The sequence below is a fragment of the Tamandua tetradactyla genome, chromosome 5 (assembly GCF_023851605.1).
Source record: "Tamandua tetradactyla isolate mTamTet1 chromosome 5, mTamTet1.pri, whole genome shotgun sequence".
NCBI classification, from domain to species: Eukaryota; Metazoa; Chordata; class Mammalia; order Pilosa; family Myrmecophagidae; genus Tamandua; species Tamandua tetradactyla.
Window position 1 is genome coordinate 69,355,266 of NC_135331.1, and position 7,429 is coordinate 69,362,694.

General features: G+C 41.6%; 1 pseudogene; it reads right to left on the bottom strand.

Annotated features, from left to right (window-relative positions):
- Nucleotides 1-3,700: 3,700 nt before the first annotated feature.
- Nucleotides 3,701-6,026, bottom strand: LOC143682499 (bifunctional apoptosis regulator-like; annotated as a pseudogene).
- Between the last annotated feature and the right edge of the window lie 1,403 nt (nt 6,027-7,429).

The window sequence follows — 7,429 nt, forward strand, 5'->3', positions numbered from 1 at the left end:
TCCAGTAAACTAATCAATCCCCCACCTTGAATGGGTAGAATCACATCCCCATACAATTAAAAGGTCACATCCACAATTGGGCATGTCACATCTCCATGAGGATAATTTAATCAAAAGTGTCCAACCTACAGTATTAAATCAAGATTAAGAGAAATGGCTGCCTTCACAAGACTGGGTCAGGATTAAAACCTGCTTTTCAGGGGGTACATAATAGTTTCAAACTGGCACAGGCCTCTTGACTCTATTTAAAATCTTTTACCCACTGAAACTTTATTTTGCTTAATTTGTTTTCCCCCTTTACATCAATAAGGCATTCTCAATCCATTGATGCCAGCATAAGGCTCATCCCTGGGAGTCCTCCCACGTGGTGAGGAGGGTAGTGAGTTTATTCGCAGTTTGGCTTAGAGAGAGAGGCCACATCTGAGCAAGAAAAGAGTTTCTATGGGGTGATTTTTTGGGGGTGCAGTGCACGGTCCAGGAATCGAACCCAGGTCTCCCATATGGGGGTAATTTGGGAGCATAATTATAAGTAGGCTTAGCTTTACCATTACAAAAAAAGTTTCATAAGAGTAAGATTGAGGGCTTGGCTTATTAAATCGGATGTCCCTAATGCTTGAGAGAATATCAGGAATTCCCCAGGTGGGAAAGTTTAATAGTTCCACATTTTTTCTCTAGTCCCTTAAGAGACTTTGCAAATACATTTTTATTTTCTGCCCAAGAGACTCTGAAATAGGTCAGGATGTTACAGTAACCTGTACAGAATAACAAGCTCTCATTTCCTATTCTAGGTTCCACGTAATTAGGTTGGTTAAATAAACTGCTCACAATCTAGGAACCTTTATAATGATCCTTATAGAACATTCTGTAGTCCCTAATCATCTATTGCCCAATCTCTGCCCACTTTCTATCTTCTGATAACCTATGCTCTTTAATTTAATTCTCAGAGTTTGCTTATTATGATTAGTTTATATTAGTGAGACCATATACTATTTGCCCTTTCAATTCTAGCTTAGGTTGCTCAATATATTGTCCTCAAGGTTCATGCACCTCACTGCATGCCTCACAACTTAATTCCTTTCTGCAGCCACACAGTATCCCATTGTAAGTGCCCACCACAGTTTATCCTTCTATTCATCAGTCAATGGACCACCTCCATCCATTGGCAATCATGAACAATATTGCCATAAACACCAGTGTGCAAATGTCTATTTGTGTCCCTGCTTTCAGTTCTTCTGAGTGGATTCCTAGTAACTGGATTGCAGGATTGTATGGGCTGCCCTATGCTTAGCCTCCTGAGGACCCACCACACTGCCCTCCACAGAAACTGTACTATTCTACTTCCCAACCAACAGTGAATAGGCATATTGCTCTCTCTACGTCTTCCCCAGCACTTGTACCTTTCTGTTTATTATTTCTTTACAATTTGATTTTACTTGAATCTGCAGATATTATTGAGATATATTCACATGCCATATATTCTATCCAAAGTATACAATCAGTGTCTCACAGTATCATCACTTAGTGGGGCAATCATGATCACACTCAATTTCAGACTATTTTAATTGCTCCAAGGAGAAAAATAACAGACACATGCACAAAAAAAGGAAAACCCAGAACACCCCATACTCTTATCTTTCGCCCCATTAGTTTTCCCTAGTATTGGTATGGTATATGTGTTACTTCTCATGAAAGGATATTAAGGTATTATTGTTAAATATAGTCCATAGCATGCAATAGGTAATTTTTCCCATATAGTCCTCTATATTAACTCTTTGCATAAGTGTCATACATTTGTGGTAGTTCATGCAAGAATTTACTTCTATTTGTAGTGTTAATTGGTGACATACATGACTTTAAACAACACCTTTCAATCACATTCACCTACAATATGGCACTATTACTTCTAATCCCAATAATGAACTACCATCACCTCTATCTATTCCCAAACATTCAGCCTCTTTAACAATTCTGAACCTATAAGGTAACTGCTCCCCCTTCCCTAGCTTCTGTCTATCTCTAAGTCCCCTATAGTCTACACTTTAAGATTGAGTTTACATTTTCTAGGTATTTCATATTAGTGCAATCATACGATATCTGTCCTTTTGTATCTATCTGGCTTATTTCACTCAGCATTATGTCCTCAAGTTTCATCCATGTTGTCACACCCTTCAGGACCTCATTTCTTCTTACTGCAGCATAATACTCAATCGTCTATATAAACCACATTTTGTTTATCCACTAATCTGTTGATAGACACTTAGATTGTTTCCACCTTTTGGCATTTGTGAATTGTATTGCTATGACCATTGGTGTGCAGATTCTGTTCATGACAGTGCTTTCAGATTTTCTGGGTATATACTGAATAGCAGAATTGCAGAGTCATAGAGAAACTCAGTATTTAGTTTTTGTCTTCTACAGCTGCTGCATCATTTTATATTCCCACCAGATATAAGTGTTCCTATTTCTCCACATCCTCTTCAGTATTTGTGGTTTCCTGTTTGTTTAATAATGGCCATTCTTATAGGTGTGAGATGACATCTCATTGGGGCTGGGGGAAGATTGCTTGTTTTTAAGTTTTTATCTATAGAAAAATCTTTATTTTTGTAGCAAGTAATTTCTTCAGACTTTCAGATGCAGTGGTTGAGTTACATCTTCACTCAGAGATACAAAGGGTTAATGAACGGTTTATGGAATCACTAACACACACACACACACACACACACTTTCAATGCAAGCTCGTGGGATTAACTCATCAGACAGATCACATTAATCACCTGCTGCTCTCACACAGGAGGGAAATCAAAGGCTGCAGTTGATCTCATTCCATATTTACAATTTCAGCACTGGGTAAATACACATCAGAACAAGACAACGAAGAGTAGGCAGGGCAAGGTTCATTTACAAAATGTTTCCTTAAGCAAAAGGGCTATCCTGGAATTTATTTTACAGTTTAAATTCTTAAAAATAAAACAAGAATGATTTTAAGATAGCCTGGAGGCAGCTCAGCCTGGTGTGAATTATCTTCTACTAATTGCCTGACATCCCACTCAATCTTTCACTCAGAGAAAGGGAGCCAACCTTCAATGATTAGAAGAATCATCATTCTAGTCTCAGACTGAGGTCTCACTCTGAAACCTTCTAACAAGTCTTTGATTAAGACAGAGTCGTCAATGATATTTGGGTTCTCCTCTGTATTTTTTTATGTGCAACTAACTGTCAAGGCCTATGACAAAATCTTGTCCCTGCTTCCCTAAACTTGCCTGCACGGCTACAGGCTCTCTCTCTCTCAGGCCCCCACTCAGCCCCGGAGCCCTTGTCAGTGGCTGAAGTAGGACAAGGAGGACTTGACAAGGGGACTTTCCAAAGTCAACCCCAATGAATTCTCTGGGGTCTGTGAGGGCCTCACCAGCGGGTGCAGACTGAACCTCATGAGTCCCTGTGAGGAAGGCAGCTAGGCGGGAAGTGCTGCTGCTGAGTCCGTGAGCCCACCAGCATCTTCTGTACTCTGGGTGCTGTTCTCTGTGGCCCCAGTGCCACAGCTGAAGGAATAGAGAGCTGGGTTACAGCCTTCACACACAATGCAGCACCTTGTTGAGTAGGGGTAGAAAATAGGAACGTCCCTCCACCTGTCTGCCTTTCAGGCATCAAAGTCTCAACATGAGGGAGGTTGGAAGGGGCCCTCAGAGCCAGGGTACATTAGTCAGATCACTTGGGCTTCCAGTCGCCAGACTTCATTGACCACGAGATCAATGTTAATAATTGGGTTAAAATTCAGGGCCCACAAGCCCCCATTCTTGGGGTGCACCCCTATGAAACTTATTCTTGCAATGGATAGGCTAAGCTTACTCAAAGTTAGGCCTAAGAGTCACCCTTAGAGAACCTCTTTAGTTGCTCAGATGGGGCCTCTCTAAGCCGACACACAAGGGAACACACTGCCCTTCCCTCCTATGTGTGACATGACTCGCAGGAGTGTAAATCTCCCTGGCAACATGCAACAGAAATCCTAGAATGAGCTGGGACCCAGCGTCAAAGGATTGAGAAAACCTTCTTGACCAAAAAGGTGAAGAGAGAAATGAGACAAAATAAAGTGTCAATGGCTGAAAGATTTCAAACAGAGTTGGGAGTTTATCCTGGAGGTTATTCTTATCATTATATAGACATCCCTTTTCAGTTTATGGTGTATTTGAGTAGCTAGAAGAAAGTACCTGAAACTGTAGAGCTGTGCTCCAGTAGCCTTGTTTTTTGAAGATGACTGTATGAAGATATGACGTTTACAATGTGACTGTGTGATTGTGAAAACCTTGTGTGTGATGTTCCCTTTATCTAGGGTACAGACAGATGAGTAAAAAACATGGACAAAAGATAAACAAATAATAGGGGAACAAAAGTTAAAATATATTGGGTAGATGGAAATACTAGTGGTCAATAAGAGGGAGGGGTTAGGGGTGTGATATGTATAAGTTTTTTATTTTTTCTTTTTATTTCTTTTTCTGGAGTGATGCAAATGTTCTGAAAAATGATCATGGTGATGAATACACAACTATGTGATGATACTGTGAGCCACTGATTGTACACCACGTATGGAATGTTTGCATGTTAAGAATATTTGTGTTTCTATGTTGTTTTGTCAGTAAAAATATTTTTTTAAAAAAGTTCAGGGCTCAGTAAAATAAAAGTTGCAAACAAACTGAGGAATGAGGGGCCAGGACATGGTTCCTTCTTGACCAGATCCTCCAAAACGAGAATAATTCCAGAGCTGAGAGTAACAGGGTATTTGTGATGAGCAACCATGATGTCTAGTAGTGTACCTCTAGCCAGTCTCAAGCAAATTCAGCAATCAGCTGGTGTGGAAGGAAGGAATACTTGACAAGGAATTCTCTCCACTGCTTCCAATTGGGTTCTCTCAGATCCAGAAGCTTGGTGCCAATACCCTCCCCAGAGTCCTCTCTTTGCAGAGGGCAGATGGTGTGAATGAAGCGTAGAAGATGTCCGTGTAGTCCAACAGGTACAGGAGACAGAGACTGGGGGCTCTTGAGGACATGTAGCAGGAACAGGGACCCGCCCAACTTCATGGACTTATATTCTCAGAGATTTGGGGGGAGAGGGGGTGCTTCACCCCTAGGGATTTGCTGTGCTCCAGTTCCATGAAGATGACTCTTCTGTGGCTGCTATTTTCTATGGTATAAGGTGCCTTTAAAAATTCTTCCTTTGCCAAAGTTAAAAGGAATCACAATTTGGTGGCAGAGGGGACTAATTCTGCCATAAGATGACAAAGTGGAAGCAGTTCCCTTCCCCAGAGGAAAGTCATGCATGGAAAGCTCAAGCACAAGGGATGCATGAGTAATTCAGTGGTAGAATTCTTGCCCTCCATGTGGGAGACCCTGCTTCAATTCATGGCCACTTCCATTTGCTCTATCAGATAAAAACTTGTCACTGTGGAGATGGAACCCAGCTGCTCCAGCCAGAGGACAATGTCTTTTGCTGTCAACATGGCCACAGCCTGGTGGGCCAGGAGGTTGTGCTCAGATTCCCTGCTGCTCCAGTGGTGCATGAGCAGGACCCTGCCACACTAAAGCTGTGAGCACTTGGGAAAAGAATCCTCCTCCTCTCTGCTGACTCATCAGTCTGTGTTGGAAGTGAAGGGAATCTGATCATTCCCGCATTTTTGAAAGGTTGCAAGACTCTGGACTATGTCATGAATCTGCTGAATATCCTCAAATCTCACTCTCATGGCATCAGGGAATAATTTTTCAATGATTTTTCAATAATTATTCGCCTAAGGAGAATACTGACTTTAAGGAAACCTTACCATTTTTCTCTGCATTCTAGACACTGTTTTGTTCAAAGACACCCACCATAAAGCTAGGCAGTGCTGGCAGAAACTACGCCCACAGTTTGAGGTGGTTAACCAGATGTGACAGGAGTGGCGTGAAATGCACTAAAATTGACCTGAGGCTGGCGCTTTTGAGAGAGTCATCGTTTTCAAGGCTCCTCATGTTCAGATCATCTTTCTGAAGCTCCTCCATCTCTTAGAAAATTCACTCCACTTGTCCAGGGCCTACCTGACCATCACGCCCTGCCAGGTCCCCTGCAGAAGTAGAGAAAGTAGAGGCTTCACTTCGGCAAACAACCGAGGACCGTCTGAGGTAGAGGGTGCCCCAACCAAGACCATAGAGGAAAAGCCACACCCATTTCCCAACCCCTCACCCACTACCTCCCTACTGCCCAGAGCCACCACTGAGGGCCCGAGGATGTCAGCCCATCTCATTATGGCTTTGATTTGCATTTCCCTAATACCTGACAAAGACGAACATCTTTTCACTTGTTTTTTAGCCATTTGTATTTTCTCTTCTGAAAAACGGCTATTCATATCTTTTGTCCATTTTATATTGGGTTGTTTGTCCTTTCATTGTTGAATTGTAGGATTTCTCTATATTTACTGGATATCAAACCCTTATCAGATATATGGTATGCCAGCTTATGTACCCTAGAAAAACCATGATTTAATCCTAATCAATCTTGTGGAGCAACTGTTTCTTTTAATCCCTATTCGGTAATGTAGGCTGGAAATTTGATTAGGTTATCTCCACAGAGACGTGATTCAATCAAGTGTGGATACTAAACTTGATTAGATGGAGATGTGTCTCCACCCACTCTAGGTGGGGCTTGATTACTTTACTGGAATTCTTTAAAAGGGGAAACATTTTGGAGAAAGCTTCAGAAGGGCATAGCCATGAGAAGCTGAGCCCACCAGCCAGAGATCTTTGGAGATGAAGGACAACATCCCCAGTGGAGCTTCATGAAGCAAGAGGCCTGGAGAGGAAGCTAGCAGACTTCACCATGTTAGCCATGTGCCTTTCTAGATGAGAGAGAAACTTGAACCTCACTGGCCTTCTTGAACCAGTGATCTTTCCCTGGATGCCTTAGATTGGCCATTCTATAGACTTGCTTTAATTTGGACATTTCCACAGCCTAAAAACTATAACCTTGTGACTTATTAAATTCCCCTTTTTAAAAGTTGTTCTATTTCTGGTGTATTGCACTCTGGCAGCTAGCAAACTAGAACATATGGTTTCCAAATATTTTCTCCCTCTTTACCTTTTTTAACAAAGTCCTTTGTATCACAAGTGTTCAATCTTTCAGGACTTCTCATTTCTCTGTTTCTTCTTTCATTGCTTGTGCTTTGGGTGTATGATCTAAGAAGCTATCTCCTATCACTAGATCTTGAAGATGTTTCTCTACATTTTCTTCTAGGAGTTTTATGATTCTGGCTCTTGTATTTAGGTCTTTGATGCACTTTGATTTAATTTGTGTAGAGAGTATGAGGTAGAGGCCTTGTTTCATTCCTTTGGCTATAGATATTCAATTCTCCCAGCCCCATTTATTGAATAGACAGTTCTGTCCCAGCTCAGTGGATTTTGGGACCTTG